General features: G+C 55.4%; 1 protein-coding gene across 2 annotated transcripts in view; it reads left to right on the top strand.

The window, feature by feature from the left end:
• The first annotated feature begins 12,001 nt into the window (after positions 1–12,001).
• The window catches only part of LZTS1 (leucine zipper tumor suppressor 1), a 48,573-nt gene continuing 34,926 nt past the window's right edge, over positions 12,002–25,648 (top strand). Inside the window, exon 1 of one of the 2 annotated variants that reach the window (XM_075910947.2) lies at positions 12,002–12,216. The gene's annotated coding sequence lies outside the window, so the exon portion shown is untranslated. Of the gene's footprint in view, positions 12,217–18,885; positions 20,410–25,648 lie in introns of those variants that run through there. The other variant, XM_075910949.2, reaches the window with a different exon arrangement.

Genomic DNA, 25,648 nt, shown 5'->3' with positions numbered 1-25,648 from the left:
CTTGGGAATTCGGCTGTGAAGTTGGGATCTGTATTGTTATGTGACTGCAGTGTCCAAAAAACCACTGAATCATAGTATGCCTTCGGTAGTCTCTCCGGGAAGAGAAACTTGCCATCGAGGGTTAGCACCACTATTCTTTGAATCCGCTGGAGAAATGTCTTGGGTAATTTCCTTTTCCCTGCTTAACCCCAGCTTGTTAGTATTGCCCTGCGAGGCTGCAGCAAAAGTAAAGTTCGTGACATGTATCACTTTGGTGCTGTTATCATAGCTCTGATTATCCTGTAATTTCCTTAGCTATATAGAGATAAATCTTGTTTAAACAGTATCCACTTCTAACGCTTTTGTAAGTCATAATCGGACTGTAACAAAACAGGAAATCCCCATCCCTCTAATTTCTACTTACCTTGTATCAAAATAAAATAAAAGGGCATTTAGTCCGTTCATTATCAGATCAGCGCCTTGGTTTACTCTGGAATTATTTGAATTCCAGATGAATCACGTTTCTTTGGACAGATTTACACTAAAAGGCAAGTTCGAATTAAGATATGCAACTCCAGTTATATTAATTATGTACCTGGAGTCCGTATCTTGTGAGTTTCCCTGCTGTCCCGACAGCCCGAGGCCAACAAGAGCAAACCTCCCATCAGCTTTCCTTATTCCTTGCAGAAGCAGGACAACGGGCCATTGGTGAGGGTGCCCTCTGAGTTTGATTTAGCAAGTCTTAACTAGACTCACTAAATCAAACTCCAGAACATCGATCCATTTAGTAAAGATGTGGCCTTTGTAGCTGGGTACTGGAAGCACTGCTGTAAAATATGATTTTAGAAGGAAGTTGGGTTCTTGCAGATAGTGACTCAATGGATTGATTGGGATTGATTCATGAGTTTGTCACAGACCCCTCCCTGGGGCCTTGGCCAAGTCACTTATGTCCCAGCTTCCACTGAAATAGACGGAAGCGTGGATGCCTTTGTGGCTGTGGGTGTGAGGCTCTGGGTCGCTGTTCCCCATCTGCAAAATGGGTATAATAATAAACCTTAACCATCTGTTTTGTCTACTTAGACTATAATCTCATTGGAGAAGGTGCTGTCTCTTGTTATGCATTTGTACAGCTCCATGCACCATGGAACCCTGATTTCAGTTGGGCTCCCTAGGCAGTATCCTAATACAAACAGCAGGAATTTTAGAGCATCGTAGATTGGAGAGAGCCCATAATAAGCTGCCCTTCCTGATTCTCCCCTTCTCTGTTTCTGATGGCCTCTCCCTTTACAGTTTATAGAGCAGAGCTGAATTTGCACACTCTGCCTCTCCATTCAGTGGGCCTCCCCCGGTGATGGTAAAGTCTCATTTTAATTTAATATCCTTTTCACTCTGACTAAGGTATTTATATCCTCTTCTCCTCCTGGTAGTATCTCAACACCTTGCAACATTGTTCGAGTCCCCTAGGAGGCAGGGAAGTGCTTCTGTTTCCTTTTTACAACCTGGGGAAACTCAGACCCAGCGGAGCTAAGGGAGTTGCCCATGGTCACATAGGAACACTGTGGCAGAACAGGGACTTGAACTAACAACTCTAGCCCAAGCTGCTGGCGTCTGCTCACTGAGCCCAGCAGGGGTCAGCAACTGAGGGACTCAAGCTGACTAAATAGCATCTCCTCTCCCATGCTGTCGAGACGTGGGTGAGACCCAGCTGTGGCAAGACTCAAACCGGGATCCTCTTTAGAGTGGTGCCCGCCTTCAAGTAAGGTGACTCTATTTTCCCAAAGGGGAAATGGGCCGCTGCACGGGGCCAAGCCGAGATGCCCTTCCCCCGTGATCCCCGCCCTCCAGACCTTCCTCTTTCTCCCCTATACATGAGGCTGGTTCACCTCCCCCTCCAATCCAACCTGCCTGCCCGTGTCCAGCCTGTGATCCTCTACCCATGCACCCACCTCATCTGGGGCCAATCGGAGTCCTCCTGCTGCCTGCATGGGGCCAGTGTGGGACCCCCCTCAACTCCCTGTATGTGGGGCCCAAGACCTCCAGCTGCCCACCCACCGGCCCCTCCTGAGTGGCCCTCCCTCCCCTCCCTCGCACGCAGGGCTGACTTTGTCGCTCGCAAGCACCAACTGGGACAAACAAGTTGGGGCGGCTGGGGACAGGGCTTTCGAAAGGAACAGCCCCGGCCGAAATGGGGCATCTGGTCTCCCTAAGCCAGGCCCTCTGGCTCCGAGCCCCGGGCGGCAGCAGCCCTGCCAGTAAAGTTCGTACCTCCTCTTCGGGGCGCCTGTCTCTTTTAGAGCCTGACTCCTCTGTTACCTTTGCAGAAGCCCAGACCAAGGGGGGCACATTCCAGGGAGGGTGTGAGACGCAGGAGGAAGGAGCGGCCCCGGGTGAAGACAGTGGCCTGTTTTCTGCTGCTGCAAGCCCCGAAACATTTGGAAGTTAAGGCAGCTCCCCGGGTCAATGCTTTGGCCCTGTCACAGCCGCAGATCAGAAGCCAAAACAGCCTCTCCGGCCCTAGCTTTGGCACAGGGATTTATCTGCTCCTCTGACATTACAGCTTTGAGGCCACAGAAATAGCCGTCGAGCTAACCGATTTCTTTACTCGTGGGGGGAGGCGGGGGAGGGGATTTTTCACTCCCGTTCTTTCCCCTTATAAGGAGGTGCTTTTGCCGGTGGGAATTCCGCCATCGCTCAGTCCGCGCAGCTCCGGATCCGTGTGGGCGCACGAGCCGCAGGGGCCCAAGCAGACCCTCAGCGAGGCTGCCTGATGCCGCGCAGCCCACGGCCTCTCCCTGCGGACAGCGTCCGGCCCACCGGCCAATTCGTTGGCCACGCGGAGGGGGGATCGGTGGGTGTTGGCACCCAAGTCTGTCAGCGAATTCCTTTGTGGGCCTCGCTGCCAGAATCCTCCTAGGCTACCCGGCTCGGGGCAGCCTGCCAGGCGATTTGAAGGGATGAGGTAACAGGAGAGAGTCAGACGGGCTTGAGGGGGCGAGGACGGCAGACGGGGCAAGCGCTGACTTGTGCGGAGCGCGTGAATCAGCTTTATCTCCGCCTGGGATTCACTTCAAGGAAAGGGGCGTGAGACGAGAGAGGCAGCGAAGGATGCGTTCCGGTCACTGGGCCGTACAAACCTGAGGGCGGCTCGTCCTGGCTTTGTAGCGCCAGGGGAGGAAAGGGAACGGACACTGTCTCCAGGGAATGCCCCTGTGTACAGTGGGGGGAACCGTCAGAATGGCTGCCCCCTGCCCTAGCCCCCTCCACAGGGGGTGTTCATGGGGGACGGACTTGACCAAAGACCCCCTCTGCTTCTGCTGCCCTTATCTGGCCCGTCGGGGGCAGTTGCAGCCAGAGTATAAATTAGCCTCGTCCTGCGATGCTGCCGTCATTTACGCCAAGAGCCAGGCCCAAAATAGGGTCCAAAGGTGGCTCGAAGCCAATTTTGCCCCATCCCTCCGTGTCTGCAGCAAGCACAGGAGCAGCACAACAGACTGGGCCTTCAGAGCTTCGCCCGTCACTAGCTTCTGAGCAGCTCCAGCAAACTCAGGATACTACGCGACAGGCAAGAGAGTCAGCCACTGGCTTATCTGGCACAAACAGCGTCTTGGCTTTGGGTTCTCCATTCATGTCCCCAGCAATGGAAATATTAAGTCTCACTCAACTGGAAGCGAATCCGAACATTTTTCCTCCCTGTTAAATTGCCCCTTTGTGCTCACATTAATATCGGGTTTGGGGTTTTTTTTTACTTTTAGTTCCTAAAATAGCAAATTCCAGCTGACTGCTTTCAAGGCAAGCAGGCAGCACTGGGTGGTGGGTGCACACATCAGCAGAGAAGCTAACTGAGCTGCCAGGGAGCAATTCCAAAAACAATATTTTTTTTTAAAGGGAAAGAAAGGGGCGTGTGTCTTGTCTGGCTAGTAAAGGCTCCTTCAATCAAGAGGGATCTGACGGACGATTGATTCTTTCCTGCCTCAGTGTGTATTGTTGCTTATATCGGTGGAAAGCTGGCGTGAAAGGCTGCGTCTACACAGCGGCGCTATTTGGGGATACTTCCGGTATCTTGAAATAGCATTTTCCGTGTCTTGAAAGCAGGCCCGTCATCATATATATAGTAGCCCAGTGTCTGAGAGTCTGTAATGCCGAAATGCTGGCTGTTCCCTCCGGGGCGCCTGTGCTGCATGGGGAGTGTGGGGCCCAAACAGCCGCTTGCTCCCCCACGGCGGCCCAGCTGAGCGGTGCAGAAGTCAGCCGAGCGCCACGGCGGGAGAGGAAGGGGGATGGGGCGGTGATGTGCGGCGTGACGGCGACTCCAGGCCCCGCCCCTTGGCCGTGAACATCACCACCCCGCCCTCCTTCGCCTCCCGCCATGGCGCTCGGCTGACTTCTGCGCCACTCAGCCAGGCTGCCGCGTGGGAGCAAGTGGTGCAAGCGACTGTTTGGGCTCCACGCTCCTCATGCAGCATGAGGAGCACTGAGCCCAAAAGGCCATTTGAGCTCCGTGGTCCCCCAAGTGAGAGGCAGGAGGGGGAGGAGAAGAGAAAGAGAGAGACAGAGAGAGAGGCGGGAGGCGGAGGAGAACAGAGAGAGAGGGGGGAGGCAGTAGGAGGAGGAGAGAGAGAGAGAGACGGGAGGCTCAGGAGAGAAGACTGACATGCAGGAGAGACTTGAAAAGCCCGTCTTATGATAGGCTATTTGGCTAGTTTTTAAATAGATTTTGAAATAACGGGCACGCTATTCCGACGTCCCGGCAAACCCCGTTACACAAGGATCAAGGGACGTTTCGGAATAGCACTCTATTTAGAAATTTGGTGCAGTGTCGATGGCGCCAAATTTGGAAATAATCTATTTCGAAATGAACTTGAAATAAGCTCCATGGTTTCCCTTGCTCAAATTGCACAGCTTATTTCGAGATAAGGGTGCAGTGTAGACGCACCCAAAAATGCAGCAACTCTCCCTTTCCTAGTCCTAAACAGACTAGGACTTTTCAGTTTTAGAAGAGGCTAAGGCGGGATATGATAGAGGTCTATAAAATCATGATGGGTGGAAAAAGTGAATAAGGAAACGTTATTTACTTGTTCCCATAATATAAGAACTAGGGGCCACCAAATGAAATTAATGGGCAGCAAATTTAAAACAAATAAAAGGAAGGTCTTCACACAGTGCATAGTCAATCTGTGGAACTCCTTGCTTGAGGAGGTTGTGAAGACTAGGACTATCATAGGGTTTAAAAGAGAACTAGATAAATTCATGGAGGTTAAGTCCATAAATGGCTATTAGCCAGGATGGGTAAGGAATGGTGTCCCTAGCCTCTGTTTGTCAGAGGGTGGAGATGGATGGCAGGAGAAAGATCGCTCGATCATTACCTGTTCTGTTCACTCCCTCTGGAGCACCTGGCATTGGCCACTGACAGCAGACAGGATACTGGGCTGGGTGGACCTTTGGTCTGACCTAGTCTGGCCGTTCTTCTGTTCTTCTGTTCCCCAGGAAAGGGGAGGATTCTGTTTTGGTGGCATTTTGCACCCACTTTGCTTTGCTGGGTGACTACACTGTCATAGACCACGCGGACTTATTCGCGGATCATCCGAGGACGTGGGCTTTGCCCACGAAAGCACATGACACCCTCTGTCTAGTTTCGTTACTCTCAAAGTCGCCTCCTGCGGTGCAGTGGGCTGAGTGTGAAACTGGCCCTGGATTCCATGGCGTCTTGTTTTCACCGTGTTGGTCCCAGGATATTCCAGAGCCAAGGTGTGTGTGGGGGGGGGAGGGGGGGAACACCTTCCATTCTGTCGGCGAGAGAGGCCAACTTTCAAGCTCACGTACAGCTGTCGCCTTCGGAGCCCTGTGCACGCCTGAGAAATTCTTTCTCCCCACGAGAAATTGGTCCAGTGAAAGATATAACCTGACCCCCCTTGCCAGGCTATTTCTATACTGTAAAGCGGCTGGAAGCTAGGCCGTTACTGCTGGCTCTACAGGGACCAGAAGGAAGGGCAGGCCATGGGCAGGACATGTTCTGTCTCTGCTTAGGTTCCCCGTGCGCAGCCCTGGGTGAGGTTAGGTTCATTGCTGGCACGGAGGAACTGCCTTTCCTGCCTTTCCGGACCTGGCAGGGTGACGCCTCAGCCCCACCTCTGCCTTCCCACGCTGCGCGGCCACTGCCCTGCGTGCGCCTTCGCATCGCCTGAGAAAGGGCCTGGCTTTGCTGTGGGGATCACAAGGGCCAACCCCCTCGGGAAAGGGCTTTGCACAATATCAGGCCGGTGATGCCGGTTCCTTCTGCTTCTGCCTCTCCTCTGGGTTCCCTTAGGCCAGGGGTGGGGAACCTCAGGCCTGAGGCCCGAATCCAGCCCCTGGCTTGCCTGGATCCAGTGCCCAAGGCTCAAGGCCTCCCCCTCTTCGCACCGCAGCAGGGAGTTGGTGCTGACACTCCCCCCACCGCCCATGGGGCTGGAATGCCAACACCAGCTTCCTACAGTGGGGGATTGGGGGGCCCTGAGCCTCATGGGCCGGAGTCAGGCAAGCCCAGGCTGGATCCAACCCACTGGCTCTGCTTGGCGGGAGGAGGCAGTGGTCCCACATATGGCCCCTCTCCCTCGCTGGGGAAAGGGCCGCGTGGGAAAGTGCTGCCTGGAGGCTTTACCCTTGCCACTCCTATTGGCTGTAATCGCAACCAATAGGGGCAGCAGGGGGTGGTGCCTGGGAGCAGCAGGAGACGGAGCCATGTGCGGCCTCGGGGAGTTGCACCACCAGGAAATTGCCCCCAGTCGCTCCTGCACCCCCCTCCCCCCAACACCACACACTGAGCCCATCATTTTGGGGCCCTTCCCCAGAGCCTGGGGGGGACCACAAAATCGACTAGCCCGGGCCCCTCTAGGCTTGGTGTGAGAGGAGAATGTGTGTGGGGGGGTCTTTCTGCATCTCAGCCGGGGGGTACGTCAGTGAGACCCCGAACTGGCTCCAAAATCCACTGGAGTTGTGGGCGGTAGCTTTGGCCCAGTCTTCCTGCTGGAGTGCAGGTGCAGGCTCCAGACAGGGAGGGGGCACGCCCCCCTCCCACCTGGCTGAGCGGCAGGCAGCCTGCGGCATGACGCGTCAGCCCCGATGTGCTGCAGGCTGCCCAGCTAAACCAGGGCTTTCCAGTGGGCTAACTCAGCTTATCGATTGCAAACAGGTCTGCTCAAGATGGGACCAAGGGATTAAGAGCGGGTGAGAAAGAGAGAGAGGCAGGAACGCCTGCCCTGAGGGAAAAGCCCTACATGGAGCAGAAGAAACTGTCCTGCAGAATGTAATAGTCAATTCTATTCCTTGTGCAGGGGGGTTCAAAAACACGCAGGGAAGCTCTTCAAAACCCTAGCTTTCTAGAAAAACGAGCCATCCTGCGGCACCTTAAAGACCAAGACCAGGTCTATACTCATAGGGATCGTCAAAGCAAGATACGCAGCTCCAGCTACGTTTATTACATAGCTAGCGTCGATGTACCTTGTTTCACATTTCCCCGGCATCCACAAGTGGGAGGCCGACAGGAGCAGACGCTCCCCTTGGCTTCCCTTATTCCTTGCATGAGCACGAGTACTGGCTGCTGGCAGGGGCACCCTCTGAGTTCGATTTAGCGAGTCTTACCTAGACCCACTCAATCAAATTCCGGAAGCTCCATTGTGGCACCATAGAACTTCCGTCCCGTGAAGACATGGCCTAACAGATTTCTTTGATCTCTCCACCCATCTGACAAAGTGGTGTTTAACCCACGAAAGCTTATGCCCTAGTAAATCTGTTCGCCTTTATGGTGCCGCGGGACTCTGCATTGTTGCTGCAGACACTTGGCTACTTCTCTGAGACTAGGTTTCAGTTCCGAAGGATACTGCTCAGTTTATACAGGCCTCTTGGTTCCTGTGAAGGGTTCTAGCTCCCAGGCGGGGGAAATCCCCTGGGCTAGGATGAGCAGAGGGAGTGGGTTGTGGGGAACATTACCCATCACACCCAGGGCCGGCTCGAGCCATTCCTGTGCCCCGGGCAGCGGGCGCATGACACATGCAGCTCCACCCTCGGGCGCATGGTGCAGGCGCAGCTCCGCCCCCCAGCATGCTGTGCCCGTTAGAGCTGCCATCAGGCGCCATGCAGCCTCCAGCCCCGGGCATGCGGCACCTGATGGCAGCTCTAAAGAGCTGACCGTACGGCGCCCCTTATAGCTGCCATCAGGTGCCCCCCATAGGTTGGCACCCCAGACAGCTGCCCAGCTAGGCCCCCCTTAATCCGGCCCTGATCACACCCCCAAGTTAAAAGCCGAGTTGCCAAGTTGTCAACGCTGCTGCAACCCCATTAAGGAAGAACACCCCTTCTGGTGCAGTGCAGACACGGCCGCACGACTATGTGTCCACCTGCCATGTGCACGAACAAACACATTACAGGCCCGCCCCCATCACTGTGACTCAAACACGCAAACCGGGCGGCAACTTTCTCATGCTCTTTGATTGGTCAGCGCCTCCTCCGATGAGGCTAGGTCTTTCCTAGGTGTCACTGCGCTAGCAACAAATAAGAGTGATCATCTTCACTGCGTTCCATATATTAGCCCCCATTTTTCAGATGGAGAAACTGAGGCACACACGTGGGGGGCGGGGCCCACAGAAAGGCCGGGCCCCTGAGCAAGGTGGGGCTCCGCGCTCTTGGAAGGGTGAAAGTTGTGAGATTGGGGCGGTCAGTCCTCAGCACCGCCCAGACCGGGCCGTCCCCCACCCCAGTTAACACAAATCTCTGGTGTTGATTTAAGGGCCCGGACCCCAGGCCCTTTTGAATTGCTGAGCCCCGGGGCAGTTCCCCCTGATCCCCGCAATCATCGGCGGCCCGGCACATAAGTCGGGTGACTTACTCGGTAGGAGATTGTCTCGGAGCCCTCGAGACTCGTCTGTGGAGCCTGCACACACCCCAGCATCCCTCACCTGCAATGAATATTCTCTGGAGGAAAAACCCTGCAGAACCAAACAGGGATGAGATCAGTGGGGCTTTGAAGAACTGCCCATGTGCTTTACAAAGTCTTTAGGACAGGGGCTGGCTTTTAGCAGGAGTTTGTACATTTCAGTGGGCACAGTGACATCCGCAGGATGGCTGGGGTCTCTGGAAAGAACAGGAGCAACCACAAGGAAAACAAATAAACATAAGAACGACCAGCCTGGGTCAGTCCAAAGGTCCATCCCGCCCAGGGTCCTGTCTGCCGACAGTGGTCAATGCCAGGTGCCCCAGAGGGAGTGAACAGAACAGGGACTCATCCACTTATCCCTCTCCTGTTACCTAAGTATTGATGAGTCTATCCTCCATGAATTTATCTAGCTCTTTTTTTAATGAATTTGAAGTCCTGGCCTTCACAACATCCTCTGGCAAGGAGTTCCACAGGTTAACTCTAAGCTCCTATACAGACCTTATATCCTATACAATCATAAGACTCTAAAATCCTATAATTTAATCCTTTAATTCTCTATAATTTAATGGAGATTAAGACCTGTCCTAAATACAGTGAGGGGAAGGATGGAGAGAAATGAAATTTGTCCTGGATTGTACAGGCTGTGTTTGCCTTGCTAAAGGTTTGCGGAGGTGTCTTATGGAACCGAATCGAGATCCTTGAATATCCTTGCACTTCGTTAGGCTGCTCCGACAATTCTGCAGGCAGGCTGTTGGTCCGCTGGCTCAGACCAGTGCCCCAGAGCCGTTATTGCCTTCCTCCCGGTGGAGTGCGGGCGGGAGTTTTCCCAGCAAGGATTAGGAGATGGAAGATAGTGACGGGCGATTGGTATCGCTGCTTACACGCCACGTTCTATGAGAGAGAGACTCGGTGGTTATGAAACATTCATCGTGTGGGGCTCAACAGGACGGGACCTGAAGGGCATGACTCTCCGGTCTGCACCTGGTGTTGTCATTACTCCCCGTGGGCTAACGTGGGAGCCAAGTATTCTGCACGGAGGCACAAGGCCCAGGAGCCTCGGAAAGCAGAGCCCTGCACGGATACAAAATCATAGAATCACAGAGCACTAGAACCGGAAGGGACCTCGAGAGTCATCGCGTCCAATCCCCTGCCCCCACGGCAGGGCCAAGAGCTGTCTAGACCCGTGTGTCTCAACACCCTTAGGGGTACTCGAGAGAAGTCTGGGGGTACGTCCACACCACTGAAATTTGGAGAAAACTGCATTTTTGTTTTAAATCTTACAGCCCTTTATTATTTTTGTACTTTTTACACCCAAAAATGTCATCGCCCGTCTGGCTATGGTTACGCTGTTTAAACAAATGTGTTGCCATGGTAGAAAAAAAGTTTTGTGCTTCTGAAACCTGTAGGTACTGGGGGGTCCTTACAATTTTTAAAGGGGTACTTTATAAAAAAAAGTTTGAGAAACACTGATCTAAATCATCCCTGACAGGTGTCTGTCTAACCTGCTCTTCAATATCTCCAGTGATGGACATTCCACAAACTTCCCCAGGCAATTTATTCCAGTGTTTAAGCACCCTGACAGTGAAGCTTTTCCTAATGTCCAACCTAAACCTCCCTTGCTGCAATTTCAGCCCATTGCTTCTTGTCCTGTCCTCAGAGGCCAAGGAGAACAATTTTTCAGTCTCCTCCTGGTAATGCCCTTTTAGGTACTTGAATGTGTATCCCCATCTGTATCCGCAAAAAGGAACTGCCGACATGCACCTTGACCTCCGCGGATGTGGCTATAAAGCGGATAGCCGCGTATCTGCGTAAGCAGCCATATCCTCAAAAAACGACCTGCAGAAAAACTTCTGACCTGTCCGGGTGGTTAAACACTGGACTTCATCACCCGCTGTCAGGGATGTTCTAGACCAGGGGTCTCCAAACTTTTCAGCCCGAGGGCCGCATTAACTATCAAACAGCAGTTCGGGGGCCGACTACACACTTGAGGTCCAAATAAAAAACAATCAAAACATGGATGTTGTTTTTAATTATTTATTTAATATTATTTTATTCAGTTATTATTTAATAACACATTCATACACTATACATGAACACCTGTATTAGTGTGAATGGTGAAATTGTTTCCTGGATGCCAAAATAGCAGACATTTCTGGCTTTAGATTTGTTGTCCCTAACATCAACAGTGACCTGAGATTATCATCGGACAAGTTTGTTCTCAAATTGTTCTTCACGTATTTCATTCTTGAAAATGTTTGTTCACACAGGTATGTTGTTCCAAAGATTGAAAGGTACCTTGATGCAAAAGTTTTGACATTAGGAAAGTCTTCCTTGGGCAAAAACTGGTAAAAACCCACCAGTCCTATTTTGAACTTGTCCCTAAGGACGTCATTTGCTTGCAACTCAATGACTTCCAGCTGCAGTTCATCTGGGCAACTGGCCACATCTGCTTCAAATGGGTTTTGAAACAATCTCACTTCTTCTGCCTTTGAATCCAAAAAGGTCTCCACGGGCCGGATGAGAGGGCCTCGCGGGCCGCATCCGGCCCCCGGGCCGTAGTTTGGAGACCCCTGTTCTAGACCAATGGTCCCCCACGCGGAGCCCAGGGGCGCCATGGTGCCCGCCGGGGCATTTATGTGTGTCCAGCTAGTGACCAGGGCTGGCTGGAGCCATTCTTGCATCTTGGGCCCCAGGCACTTGGTGACCTCTGGAGGACTCTGCCCGGCCCAGTGTTCTGTGAGGTCTGAGGTGGCCACACAGGGGCCGGCACGAAGTGGGAAATCCCTGGACAGTGAAGTCCATAACCGGCTTCACCTAGAGGCGCTGGAATTGGGGCTGGCAGGCGGGGCTGCTGTCCCCTGGGGTGGCTTCCATCCTCTGCAGGTTTCCACTTTGGTTCGGTGCCCCCCCTACACTTTCCAGCCCTCCCCTCCCCCCGCTTTACCCCCCGCATTTCAGCCCCCCCCCCCTCCCTCCCCGCCTTTGCTCATCCCGCTGCAAAGCAGGGGAACCGGGCGGGCGCGTCTTGCGCCTCGCCAGGGCGCCGGGGGCCGCTTTGGGAAGGGCGGGGAGACCCTGCCCACCGCCCCAGCTGTCAGGCGGGACACAAAGCCGGTGGCGGGGCTCCCGGCGGGCAGCCAATGAGCGCGGGGCTTGCGGAGCGCCGCCCCGCCCCCGCCGAGCCGAGCAGAGCCGAGCCGGAGCGGTTCCTGGCGGGGATGGAGAGGGGCGCAGCGGCCGGGCCGGGAGCCAAGCGGCCGGGCGGAGCGCAGCGGGGCTGAGCGCTTCCATGGAGCGGGCGAGGGCGAAGGAGACGCGCAGGACTCGAGGTAGCGCAAGTTTTTCTTCCCCGTCCCGGGCTCGGGGGGGTCAGAGCCGGGGAGGGGGGGTCAGAGCCGGAGGGGGGGGCCGTGCCAGCGCATGGGGGAGGTTAAAGCCGGGGGGGGGCATGCCACCGCAGGGAGGACCTGTCTGCGCTTTGGGGAGCAGGGCGAGGGGAGCTTGGGGGAGCTTGGGGGTGGTGCAGATTCCTGGGGGTCCCCAGCCTCAGAGGAGAGAGAACTGGGGCGGGGGGGGGAGAGGAAATCTACGATGCCCCCCGGGTAACGTGCGCCGGGGTTTCGGTCCAGTGGCTGGAGGAGGGGGGTGTGGAAAGGTGGGATGGGACGGGGGCAGGCGGTAGCTGGACAGACCAATGCACTTCTCTCCAGGCAGGGAGGTGGGAACAATGTGTGTGTGGGGGGGGGAAGTGCTGAGAGTGCAAAGTGTAAACCCTGCAGGGGATGGAAGCCCCTTCCAGGCAGGGGGTGCAGTAGCACCCCCCTCCTGCCCCCACCGCCCCTGGTTCCAACTCCTGTGATTAGAGGGAAAGAGAGCACTCCGAGGACAGAGACCTAGAGGAATAAGATCCAGGCACTTAGCTCATGGGCTGGGGTTGCCTGACTCGATAGGCAACACACACGGTGCACACGCAGCACACCCCGTGCATCAGCAGTGCACTATCGACACAGCGCGGGCACAACACACAGCAGCCAGTGTCGCCGACACACACATCGCACGCAACACTTCATGCCCCTTACACACTCTGGGCACATGCCTCTTGCGGCACTGCGCACGGCACAAGGCAGGCCCGCTGGAGAAGGCGTCCTGCCTCCCCAGCACTCTGGACACATGAAACAACACAACCGCTTCACCCAGGTTGTGCTCCGGGTGCGTTTCCGGTCCGGTTGCATCCTAGTGTGCACCCAGCCTCACTCAGTGCCTATAGATTGCAACACCCGGGGCTCAGACTCAGAGACACCAGGATCACCAAAAAACAAAACCAACAAGCCAGGTATCACTCTTGCTCAATGTGAAACCATGATCTCTGGGCTGCCCAGCGCAGAATTGTCAAGACATGTGCATTGCTTAACACTGGTTACTCAGCAAGGGCTGCCTGTCTCACACTGCTCTGGAGTCGTGAAAAGTTCTTTGCTTGTGCAAGGGCCTCAAGGTCTCGTTTGGTTCAGGTGGAGGGCAGGGGAGGGAAACATCCGCTCTGCTAGGCTGGGAATCTCTGAAGATAAGAGCTAGCACTGCAGTGAGGACGCTTCCCTTGGCTGTTTCCAGCTCCGTGCGGTGCTGAAGAACAGGGCTGAGCGCTTGCATAAGACATAAGTTGCTGTGGGAGAGAGAGAGAGAGCAGTGAGTGGGTGGGTCGCGTTCATGGAGAGGGAGAAGCGCAGTGTGACGGGGAAAAGGGATTGTTGCTTGCGTGGGCGGATGTAGCCGTGGGCCTCTGTAGATGCTAGTGCCGTTAGGTGTGTGTGCGCGCGCACACCTGTGCATCCTGTGTGTGTGCTGCTGGGCGATCACCCCCACAGGAAATGTTCCCTCAATTGTGTCTGTCCACGTGCGAATTTTTCCATCCACGTGCGGAATAAGTTTATATGCACTGAGGCGTGCATGAATGTGCACCGCCAATAGAAACAAAACCCTTGCTGAGGGCACTCTGCCAAGCAGCTGGTCGGCGTTTGAATCTCTCCACGTGCGCCGCTTACAGCGAACGCTGCCCATGGGTCCTCTCGTCTTTTAGGGTTGTCCAGACAGCTGGGCGTCGGGGGAGGCAGCATCCCAGGCTCTCGCTGCTCCCTAGCCGGTTAGATGTTTGGAGGGTGCCCGCGGATGCAGACAGGATACGTGTGCAGGGGAAGGGGGGATTGCTCCTTTTTTACACTGGCTCACTAGTCTGCAATGTCAGTGGATTTTCCGTGCTCAGAATTTGCCCTCGGGGGGAACTATGGCATGTGTGTCTCTTCTAAACGTGGGGGTAAATTTGGCAGATGTTTAAAATTTGTAACATTTGAGTGGCAGGCCCCGTGTGGGCCAGGCTTCCTGTGTGCACAGCTCTGTCAATACACCTTCAGCCTGACCTACCAAGTCTAGATCATTAGCTCAGTGGATACTAACGCGTCATGTGACACGGGTATTTGCGTCCCAAATCCATACAACACTCTATTATTTTAGTCCTGACTCCCGCCCCCGTCCCTGCTCTGCTTTCCCCCTCCTCCTCGCTAGTCCGGGATCCCTTTGGACCAGAGAGTGCCCACTGAGACTGATTACACTTTTATTTTCCACGTGGAAAAGTAAATAAGTACTCAGCTGAGACCGGCAACCTCGTTGCCTTTGTGACTGGAGGCTTACTGGAACCTGGCTCAGACAGGGCGAAAAATCGGTGCGCGATCCCTTCTCTCTGAGCAGCCATGTGCGTCGTCCTCCGCTCCCTGCGCATTGTTCAAATGCAGCCAGCGAGGTTGTTTTTCTTGCTGCGGGATGTGGTGAGTAGGAGTGTGAGCAGATGTGATCTCGGCGGAGCACGCCACCTGGAACAAACGTTCTAATGAGGCTGCGCTGTCTGAATTCCTGGGTCTGGCACGCCAGACCCTGATTAAACACCTCGTCAGAGCAGAGCCTGCCAGGTTCGTGTCCAGGCAGCCGCAGCCTCGTGGCCCCCGTGTCCTCACACCCGCTCTCACCAGCACACCTGAATTCACACAGGCACACCCGCGTGCACTTGGCGTTGCACAAAGCTTCACAGTTTCACACGCACTTGCAGGGCTTAACGTTCAAAGAGGCGATATTCACAGAATCGGAGAACACTGGATCTGGAGAGGTCGTCAAGTCCAGTTACCTGCCCTCATGGCAGGACCAAGCACCATCTAGACCAGGTCTAGGCAAGATAGCAGCCCAGGGGCCAGATCCGCCCACCTAACGCTTTGATCGGCCCGCAGACTGCATCAGGCTGCTTTCTATTTACATCCTGCTGCCTGTGCTACTGAACTTCCAGGCGGCGGCTCAGGCAGCAGGATCCTATTGGCTCCTGGCTCCCGGTCGTGGCGCTACCCCGGCAGGGTCCAGAGCCGTGAGCCCTTTAAATAGCCGCACTTTAAAGGGCTCGCGTGTTGTGATCCTGCTGCTACCGCGTTGCCTGGCAGTAGGGCTCACGGCTCCGGTCAGGAGAGCGGTGCAACCGGGAGACTTTAAATAGCCACAGCAACTCCGGGCGTCTGCCAGGCAAGCCGGTTGTGGTAGGACTGAGAGCCGCTTGCCCTTTGCTGTGTTTTTAATTCAAAGTCTCCAGTCTCAGGCAACTCTGGAGGGAGCTAGACCCTAGCCCCGCCCCTTCCTCCCTAGGCCCCGCCCCCTTTGGGGGTGGAGCCGACCCGTGGCTACATACCAAAATTCATTGAGTGGCCCCCCTGTGAAAATTATTGCCCACCCCTGATCTAAACCATCCCTGACAGATATCTTTCTAACCTGCTCTCAAATATCTCCAGAGATGGAGATTCCACAACTTCCCTGGGCAATTGATTCCAGTGCTTCACCACCCTGACAGGTGGGAAGTTTTTCCTAATGTCCAACCTAAACCTCCCCTGCTGTAATTTCAATCCCTTGTCCTACGCTTTGTCTACACTGCCGGCTTTTGCTGGAAGAGAGTATGCAAATGAAGCGCCGATTAGCATTTTGTCGCACTTCATTTGCATAATCTAGTTGAGCCGTTTTTGCACAAGGGGTTTTTGTGCAAAAACAAGCAGTGTGGATGTTTCCTTTTTGCACAAAAACCCCCTGTGCAAAAACGGCACGACTAGATTATGCAAATGAAGCGTGACAAAATGCTAATCAGCGCTTTATTTGCATCCTCTCTGCCAGCAGAAACCAGCAGTGTAGACATAGCCGTATCCTCGACATTATGCAAACCCTGCCATTTGGACTTCCGTCGGCGGATGCAAAATCACTGGTGCAACGAATTATGAGTGCAAAAAAAATCACTGGTGCACCGCATATTGGTGCCCTGAATTTGCACAAGCGAACGTGCACCCACACAACAGGGGGTGGCCACACAAAACCTTTTGTCTCACACCCCGGTGCACAGCTACGTGCTCGGTCACAATCACAGCCACCACTGCTTGCTGAGTACACGCTGTACTGTGCCCTTCCTCCCTGCCAGTGCACTAGGGTTGGAGATGCCCAGCTGGGTCTGTAGCCGTTCCCTAGATGACACCCTCGCTTGGCACCACAGGCTGCTAAATCGGTCTTAATTCACTCCATTTCCACCCACCTCCTTAGTCATTCTTCACTGGCAGGCAGGGCTGGCAGGGAGGGGAAGGCAAACGCACATTCGATTCTCGCCGGAAAGAGAGGGTTCAAAAGCGACAGCCCTGAGAAGCCCTGTTGAGTGGGTGAGGGTGCCGGAGGTGGAGCTTTCTGTCCTGGGGGGAAGATCAGGGGGGCCTCCCCTCTGGAGAAGGGGGGCAAAGAGGGAGCCCCAGTGGCTGGCTCACTGGAGGGGAGAAAAAGCAAAGGTGCAGCAGGCTGGCAGCGCCGGGGCGCATGGGCATATGCCGCAGGTGCTCACGATGGTACCGAGACCGGAATTTCTCCCCTGAGGGCTGAGCTTTTTCTCTGTGCGTTTGCCAACCTTGCCAGACCCTTGAGGGTCTGAGGACGGGGCCTTCCACGGAGTGGGCAGATAGCTCCCACCCATGTCGGAGGCGCACACGGGACACCCCAGCGCCTGGGAGGGGGCGGCTGCCCACGCCGACCTTGAGCAGAGGCCCCCTGACGTCCGGCAGGAGACGTGTTTGGTCTCTGGAGGCCGTGCGAGGGGAGGGAGCAGCGTGTCGCACGTCGGCAAGAAGGGACGGTTCGTCCTGGCCGGGGTGAATCAGGGGGTGCTGGGAACAGACGGGACCTGGCGTGAGCTCCCCCTGGCCGTGTCCATAGTGACGGCTCCTCAGACCCTCTCGGCACCATGCGCGCGTCGGTTAGAAATGGGCTTGATCCACAGCTCTCTGACCAGCCCTCGCTTCGGTCCAATCCAGGGCCACCTCCGAACCCCACGGCTCCCCACAGGGCATGGCCAGCTCCGGGCCCCGCTCCAACCGACAAAACGATTCTCTCAGGGAGGCTGGCGGAGGTGCCCGGGGCACGGGGAGCCTGAGGGAATGAGAGCGGAGGTGGAGCCGGGGCAAGGTGAAGAGAAGAGACCGGAGGGAGTTGAGGGGAAAGAGCCGTGTGGGATTGGGGGGGAGCGCACAGTGGCCAGGGGAGCAGGAAGGAGGGATGATCCCGACCGAAGGGCTTGGGCTGCGCTAGAAGGGCGGGAGGGGACGAGACGCCTGCAGATCCAGAGGGTGCAGTAAGGGCGGAAAGGGAGCCATGGCAGCAGGAGGGGCTAGCTCCCCACCCCAGATGGGTGCTCGCTGCCTGAGCCCCCCCTCCCGCCGCTGTGGCTCGGCTGTGAGTTTTAGTGCTGGCCAGACGAGTGGGAGCACGGGGGTGTCTCCTGAGGCTGGAAACTTCCCCCTTCCCACTCCAGCGCTGGGACAGAGCTGGCCTCAGAGAAAATGGCGCCCTGGGGGAACTTGGGTTTTGGCCCCTGACCCCGGGGTGCATAGCTCCGCCCATTTCCCCTGGCACCCTGGGGCTCCCCGACCCCTGCTTCGCCTCCTGTGCCCCCTTTACCCCAACCCCTGCAGGGTGCCCCCTTGATACCACCCCCTGCTCTTTCCTCCCGCCTGTGCCCCCACCCCTGCGCGTCCGCCAGGCCCCGCCACACCGCCCCTGCTCACTGCCTCCCACCCCCTTCGACAAGCAGCACCCGTGCCGAGTTGCCCCTCACCCTCTGGCTACGGGCATGGTCCTAGTTTGCCCGTCCGTAAGGCCGGCCCGGCTCTAAGGCAGGGCCTGCGGTTGGAGCCAGGGGGTAGGCTCTAAATCAGACACCCAAGTGCCGGAACGGCTCCGGGGCCTGCTAGGTCACAGACCGGCGGCGGCTGCGCCCAGCTCTGATGGGGTCCTTGAAGAAGAAGCACAAAAGCAGCTGCCGGGGCCGAGCGGCGGAGGCCCTGCGATTGTGGCCTAGGCAGGCCGCTGGGCACGGCAGGGATGCAAAGTACCAGAACCAGCTGACCGCAGGATCCATTCCACATACCCACCTGCACATTCCCCCACCACAAGGGGGCGCACTAGAGAGGTAAAAAAATCGATACAATCCATAACCGTGTAACCGATAGAAACCTTGTCAGTGACAGGGTACCGTTTGACCTGGGGATGTACCGGTAGAGACAAGGGAGGGAAGGATGATGGAGGGGTGCCTCTACGGATGTCCTTTGCTGGCTCCGCTCCCAGGGTGCCGGCTGCCCCCTGCTGCATGCTCTGCATCCGGCAGGCTCCTGGCGCGCATCAGCTCAGGAGCAGGCAGAGTTTAATCAGTCACAGAAACCGATGAGCATCCGTGTATTGGTTAACTGGTTAAGCTCTTACATCCTTACCCCGTTCCTGCCCTACGGTTGCCAGTGTCCGTGCATTCGGATACTCTGGTGGAGAGAGAGAGAGAAGGAAGGGCACAGGGAAGGATAGGGAAGGGCACCAGGACTGGGAGAACCGGGGGAGGCCAGCGACTTTGGGATGCCACCAGCCTGCCCAATCAGCCTGTGTCTGTCAGAGGATCCAACCCAGCAGGGAGCATGTCTCTGTCCCAGGCGAGACACCCGCGAGTGCCTGGTGCCTGCCAGTAATCCCGAAACGTCGCTGCAGCGGGAGGGTGTAGAGGGGGAGCTGAGAACCCCGGCTGCCCCAGAACAGTAGCTGCCAGGATGCTGCCGGCTGCTCTATTGTCCCAGAACTCCATTTGGCCCGAGGGCTCCAGCAGATTGAGCTAATTAACCCCCGATTGTTCGCTTCCCTCCTCCCTTGGGGACCCTTTGCTTGTCCGGTGAGTGAGCGGGACGGGCTGACGTGGGGTTGTGCTCTGAAAGGAGGCGCAAGGGGCATGCAGAGAGACACAGTTCCGCAGACGCTCACCCCACGAGAACTGCCTGCCCCCATCCGCAGCTGGCAAAGCAAAGCTGATTTGCGAGCCGGGGTGGGTGCCGCTCCAACAGACCTGCCGACGGAAGACTTAGGTCCCCAACAGCCCGCTTGGCTTTCCATGGAGCCCTGCTCTGGCTGGCTCGGAGGCACCAGTCACTGAACCAGAGATGTTCCCGCAAAGCATTTCACAAAGCGGCACAAATCACGTTTCCGCCCGCTCCAGCTGGGACTCAACAGGAGCCCGGGGACTTCAGGGTAGCTGAGGATTGAGCCCTGCTGGGAAACCCGAGCATTTCTTCCCACTGCCTGAGCGTTTATGCTGCTAATCTCTTCTGCGCCGTCGTGCGTTTCCCCTGGTTGGGAAGCCTTAAAAGTCACCAGCTGCCTAATTTATGTGACATGGCGTGTTGACCTTGCTGCTCTTGAGTTTGCCTCGGCGGGTTCCCTGAGCGACTCTTTGAAGGGGCGTAAACCATAAGAAAACCCCCGCTCTGGAAGTGCAGTGACGCAGGGCAGTCAAAGCAGAGCGCCACTGCTCCAGCTGCCTCCTTGCCCCTTGCAGCTCCCGTCTCGAGAGAAACCAGCCGCACAGAAGGAGTGAGCGAGATCTAAAAGTAGGGGTGGGGGTGGAGAGGCTGGGAAGAGTTTGGCGAGGCTGCATTTCCTAACCCGCGAGTGTTGTGTTGTTTGTATGGCTGTAGCACGATTCCAAGCAGCAGGGGGAACACAGGCACACAAGCCTAGGATATGAGACTTCCGAGGCTCCTCTCCTGAGCCGATTGCTTTGGGGAGGTAAGCATTTTTCTGGCTGGGGGCATTAGCCCTCGTTAGGTGTGAGCCAGAGCCCCCCGCTGGACTCTTACCTACCTCCTGCTTTCAGAGAACAAGGCATGTATGTGATCCTCTCATTTTACCTTGCCGTGCAATCATGCAAGCCCGTTTGCCATCAATGGAATTTTCTAAGGGGAGTTTATTGGGGCTTCGCAGATGCGAGAGGGATGAATTTGGCCGGCTGCCATATTGCATAAGCAAAGCAAACGATGTCATAGATTCTAATTTGGCATGCAAATTGCAAGGAACAGTTAGATCTTTAATTGACATTTAACAAGACATCAGTGGCAGCCGCCACAAAGACAGCTACCGTACCAGTGGACATGCCTCTGTGAAATGTAAGTACCTGTATATTTTAAAAAAACCAATTAAATGATCTCTCTGCATGCGGGTACCGACAGTCTTGTTTAAAAGTTAATTGAATATTCCTTGCAAGTTGGATGTGCATTTCTCTTCTCACGTAACGGCCTCCTTTCGGCAGCCAGGAATTAAAGGGGCGGATTTTACAATGGGCCAAGCTTCAGCAGACAGAAGGAGAAAAATACAAAAAGGCAACTGGATTTGTCAGGTCTTTCCCGCCACTGCTGCTGCCTCTGAGACGGGTTGAATGGTGCAGGAGTGAGGGGGTGCAATACACACTCGAGAGCACTAGGAGGAGGGGGAGAGAACGAGGCAAACCACAAAATGGTGGACACCTCCCGAATCCAGTCCTTTACTTCGCTCCAAATGCAGCAGTTGCCTTTGCTGGTGTTTCCAGAACAGCAGAATCACTTTGGCCCGATAATGTGGGCCGTGAGAACCAGCAAGAGAGGGATAGAAGGTATGGCCATTCCAGAGAGAAACTGTAAGTCTTGGGGGGCAGGAATGGCAGGAAGGAAATGCACCAGAGGAAAGCGTCTGTGAGCCCTAGTTCTTCACGCGCAGGGGCGTGCGTTGCTTGTCTTTAGACTGCTTATGGTGTGCCACTGGAAATTCCCGAGGCAGATAGAGGGACTGTTTGGTTGCATTGATTGCAAGATGGCTAGCAAAGTATCAGACTGTAGGCGCAAGTCCTTGTGCCCAGGAAGAGAAGTCTGACACACACATCCAGGCGTACAGTGAGGCCTCTTTGCAGATATTCAATTGCACTGAGCATAGCTGAAAATTAATCCCCCCAGGGGATAGGTCTCCGGTTGAGGTAGGAGAGTTTGGAGTACTTTGGGATTGGCACGTTTTGCCTCCTGCTTTTGGTTTTGACTAAATCAGGAGAGGGGAGTTCCAACCCGGCCTGGCTGCATCCCACTTACCAAGCGGGTCCGTTAGTGGCTGGATCGCTAACGTTTCACAGCCTATTACTGCTGTCAGCTAACGGAGTTACTCCTTTAGCTCAGCTGGTGCAGGGCTGCGATGCACTCCTGTCGGGCTTTGGTCCAAACCCAGGTGATGAGCAATGTTCCCTCTCATCTTTTCCACCCATGTGCAGATTTTTGCCATCCATCTGCAGAAAATTTTTTTACGTGCGTCAAGGCATGTGGGAATGTGCACCACCAAAACCTAGGGCAGAAATAACTAACTTCCTTTGAGGATCAGCACGGGGGTGGGGGGGGGAACCATCCGTGGGTTACAATCACATGTGTTGCCCATGAGATTCATGCAGCTTCAGTAGGTAACCAGGAAAGGGAGAAACCCTGATGGGGAGGGAGGAGGGAAGGAATTTTGTTTAAAGGAATGGATGAAGGTTCGAGGTTCTACCTGGGGAGAGGGGTCTCCGGTCATGTTGTCACTGTAAATCTCGGGGGGCAGGAATGACAGGAAGGGAATGCACCAGAGGAAGGCGTGCGTGAGTCCTAGTTCTTCAAGCGCAGGCACGGTTGCACAGTAGAAATTGGTGATGATCTAGCCTGGTGTGAACATCTTGGCCAAAATTGACCCGGAGACCAAGGGCTGAAGGAATCCACCAGGAGGGCTCGGCTGCTTTGTCTGCCAGGAAAGGTGGCTTGAGGGAAGACTCTCGTGCGAGGGCAGAAAGGGCGGCGAGCCAGGAGAGACGCTGTCGGGGTGAGGGGTGGCAGAAGGCGTGTGCCTCCCGGAATGGTAATGCGGCAATTGAGCTAAGTGAGTTGTGCAGGGGAATGGAAGAGCAGCAATGAAGGGAGGTGAAAGATCAAGGAGGCGGGAATCCCACACTTATCGCTGCCAACGGGAGAGAGGCCCAAGGAGCGACACTGAAAAGCTCTCCGTGCTACCCTCTCTTGGAGCGGGAATGTGGGGATTTCAGCCGAACGGTCCTGATCAGAAACCCTGCCGTCCCTTACCCCACACCCTTCCTGGCTCTCAAGGGAGCTAGTATCAGAGGCTACATCTACACTGCCCCCCTTTTTTCGGAAAAAGGTACGCAAATTGTGCTCTGCAATTTGCGTACCTTTCTCCTATTCTTTTTTCGGAAGAGGCTTTTCCGAAATGTGGCCCATCTACACTGGGCCAAATTTTGGAAAAACCTCCTCTTTCAGAAGAGCCCTTCTTCCTCATAAAACGAAGCACACGGGGCTTCCGAAAGAATTTCGGAAGAGCAGACACGTTCCCTGGATGCGTCAGACTTTTTCCGGGGTATCCCGGAAAAACTCCGTAGTCTAGACATAGCCTCAGTCACGCCGTCCGTTTCCAAGCTCAGATTTGGGACTCGCGCCCTCTCTCGCACCCATCAGTCTGGTATTTAATCTCGGAACGGCCTTCGTTTTACTGAGGCGAGTTCTCCCCTGTGGGGAGGTGTTCCAGGGCAGACGTGTGGGGCCTGCCAAGACTAGTCCGGACCAAACATTGAGTCAACGGGCAGGCAGCTAACAGGAGGGGAAAAAGCTCCACTGGAGGCAAACTCATTGACACCGGTGCTGGGCCAGTGATTCCGGTGGTTAGGAGAAGACCGAGGTAACGTCTGCCCTGAAAGGCCGTCCAAGGCCAATGCTTGTGTGTGGTTCAGAGACCCCGCTCCGAACGGGACTGATGGAGTCCTGCTTCCCCATGGGCTCCCGGCAGCCCTTTTATTAGCTCAGAAGCGGGAGAAAAGAGACGAGGAGGTTGCCACCAGAAGCCCATCTCCATGGCAACCCTGCCGCTCAACTTTCTAACTCTCCGTGGAAAGCTCCCTGGGTTCACAGCGCTAACGAGACAGTTCCTGGCAATGAAACGAAGGGCCTGGGGTCGCAGCCTTTCGCCACACTCGCGGGGGGGATTCCCGGTCCCAGATGGCGGATTTAATTGCCGACGGGAGAACTAGGAAGCCTTGTGTTTCTAAGGCCGCCCTGTCTAGCGGGTGGGTTGGAATTTGGGGACCCTAGGCCACGTGGCTGGTATTTCTGGCTCTGACACCGTATCATCCTTACACTGCTTAATACGTTCAGGCCCTTTGGATGCTGGTCTTACACACGGCTGGAGATGGGAAACCAAATCCATGCTTCGTGGCATGAGCTGGTAGCCCTTTGGGGCTCAGAAAGGTATTTCTGCCCCCTCCTTCAGAGCCTCCCTTATCCTGTCTCCAGCTGGGCAGGAGGATTTGAACCCACCACCCTAGACTCCCCAGGCAAGTGCCCTATCCCTTAGGCCACGCTACCTAACCTGCAGAGCAACCCTTATCTGCCCTCTACCCAGGAGGCATGCAGGGATGGGTTCACCCCCTTTTCTGAGGTATTAGGGCTTGGCTCTTCCCAAAGACTGGCCTTGGAAGGGCCACAAGGAATGGAGATGTGCGCCAGGCGCTGTACACGCACTGAACAGAGACAGCCCTTCCCCTGCAGCCGCAACCCCAGCTCAGTGGTCCCGCTATGGAGAGGTTCGAGAGGCTGAGTAGAGCCGGGGCCTAGTCAGACCCTTTCAACCCTCTCTTGGGGTGTTGGTTCTCCCCCCCCGTCTTGGCGGATCATGTTTTATTGATTCAGAAATAGATGAGTGAAAAGGGCCTGGCGGAGCTAAGTGAAAGCCGCGCGGCATTCAGCTGTCACCCACCTCGGCATCAGCTGTCAGCCCCACGCTGTTCCAGGACCCAAAAATAACCGGCGCTGGGTGTGCGAGGGCCCATTCACCCGCCTGCGGGAGAGCGAACGATCGCGGGGCATCTGTCAGCAAGGAGGGGGCGCGCCCAGGCTCTGTCTGCCTCGGGTACTCCGGCAGCACCGCGGCAGGGCCGGGTCCGTGCGGTCACGCTGAGCGTGGGTCCTGCCTTCCGCCACCTCGGGCGGCAGTAGCGAGGGGGATGGAGGAACTCTTCCAGCGACCCAGCTGTGTCTGCACCGGGAACGCGGCGGCCTCGCCGTCGTGCTCAGAGGGTGTAGCAAGGGCAGTTTAAACTTGTCAGCCACGCTCCAGAAAATAGGGGGAGCAGATCATAACTGTAAGATATCGGGGTGCCGTTGGCACCCCACTCTGCCCCCAGGTCTGCCTCGGTCCCCCTTCTGCTCCCTCCCCGCTTGGCCCCACTTCCGCATCCCTCCTCACCTTCCCCCACCCTGTGTGTCCTGTAGTTCTCCTGGCTCGCCTGCTCATCAGGCTAAATGGCGTTCTGTAAATACGGCACTTGAAGGATCCGTGTTCTAGTCCTAGCTAGCTTCCTTCCATAGAATCCTAGAATTGGAAGGGATGCTGCAAAGTCATTGAGTCCAGTCCCCTCCCCTCATGGCAGGACCAAGCTCCATCTAGATCATCCCTGACAAGTGTCTATCCAGCCTGCTCTTAACTATCTCCAGGGATGGAGACTCCACAACCTCCCTATGCAATTTATTCCAGTGTTTGACCACCCTGACAGATAGGAATTTTTTTTCCTAATATCCAACCTAAACCTCCCTGGGCAATTTATTCCAGTGTTTGACCACCCTGACAGGCAGGAACTTTTTCCTAATGTCCAACTGAAACCTCCTTTGCTGCAGCTTAAGCCCATTGCTTCTTGTCCTGTCCTCAGAGGCCAAGGAGAACAATTTTTCTCCCTCCTCCTTGTTGCCTAATCAATTAGTGCCTGTTCTCAGCAGAGCATGAATTTCTTGAGAGCCCCAGGACAACGTCTGACTTCAGCAGAGATTGGGGGGCACCTGATGTCTTGCAGGCACGAACCCTGAGCCTCCAAAGATTTTGCAAATGCTTGAACGAAAAGGGGAGACCAGAAGAATCAAAGCTGCCTTTCCAATTAGTGACATTTTCACGGCCGCATTAGTGGCTCATTAGTGGGAAAAGCCAGCTGCTCCAAGGCCTTAAATAAACTAAAAAGATCTCCCCAGCTTGAGAATATTTAGCTGTGGCTCATGCACATTTCCTTTGTGCCGAGAGCACACCTGAGACGCCTCGTGCGCACACGGGGCTCTGGCGTTGAATGGCTGAGGCGGTTCGGAAAGTCACGTGACCAAATGGGCCATTTATTTTTCCGGTTTGTTCTGTCTCTTTTGCTTTTTTTCAGACTTGATTTTCCTTAGGGGGATGCAGCGTTTTTCTGTCTTGTCTGTCCAGCGCCTAGTGCAGTGAAGTTTCAACTCTGATGAGGGCTGCTGGGCAGAACCGATAATAACCAAATAATGTAGGAGAGAAATAATAGCTGGACATTTGGGCAGAATGGCTGCC

This window comes from Pelodiscus sinensis, chromosome 28 (genome assembly GCF_052426305.1).
Source record: "Pelodiscus sinensis isolate ZL-2025 chromosome 28, ASM5242630v1, whole genome shotgun sequence".
Taxonomy (NCBI): domain Eukaryota; kingdom Metazoa; phylum Chordata; order Testudines; family Trionychidae; genus Pelodiscus; species Pelodiscus sinensis.
The sequence above is the reverse complement of the archived record's forward strand: the minus strand, read 5'-3'. Positions and strand labels throughout refer to the sequence as shown.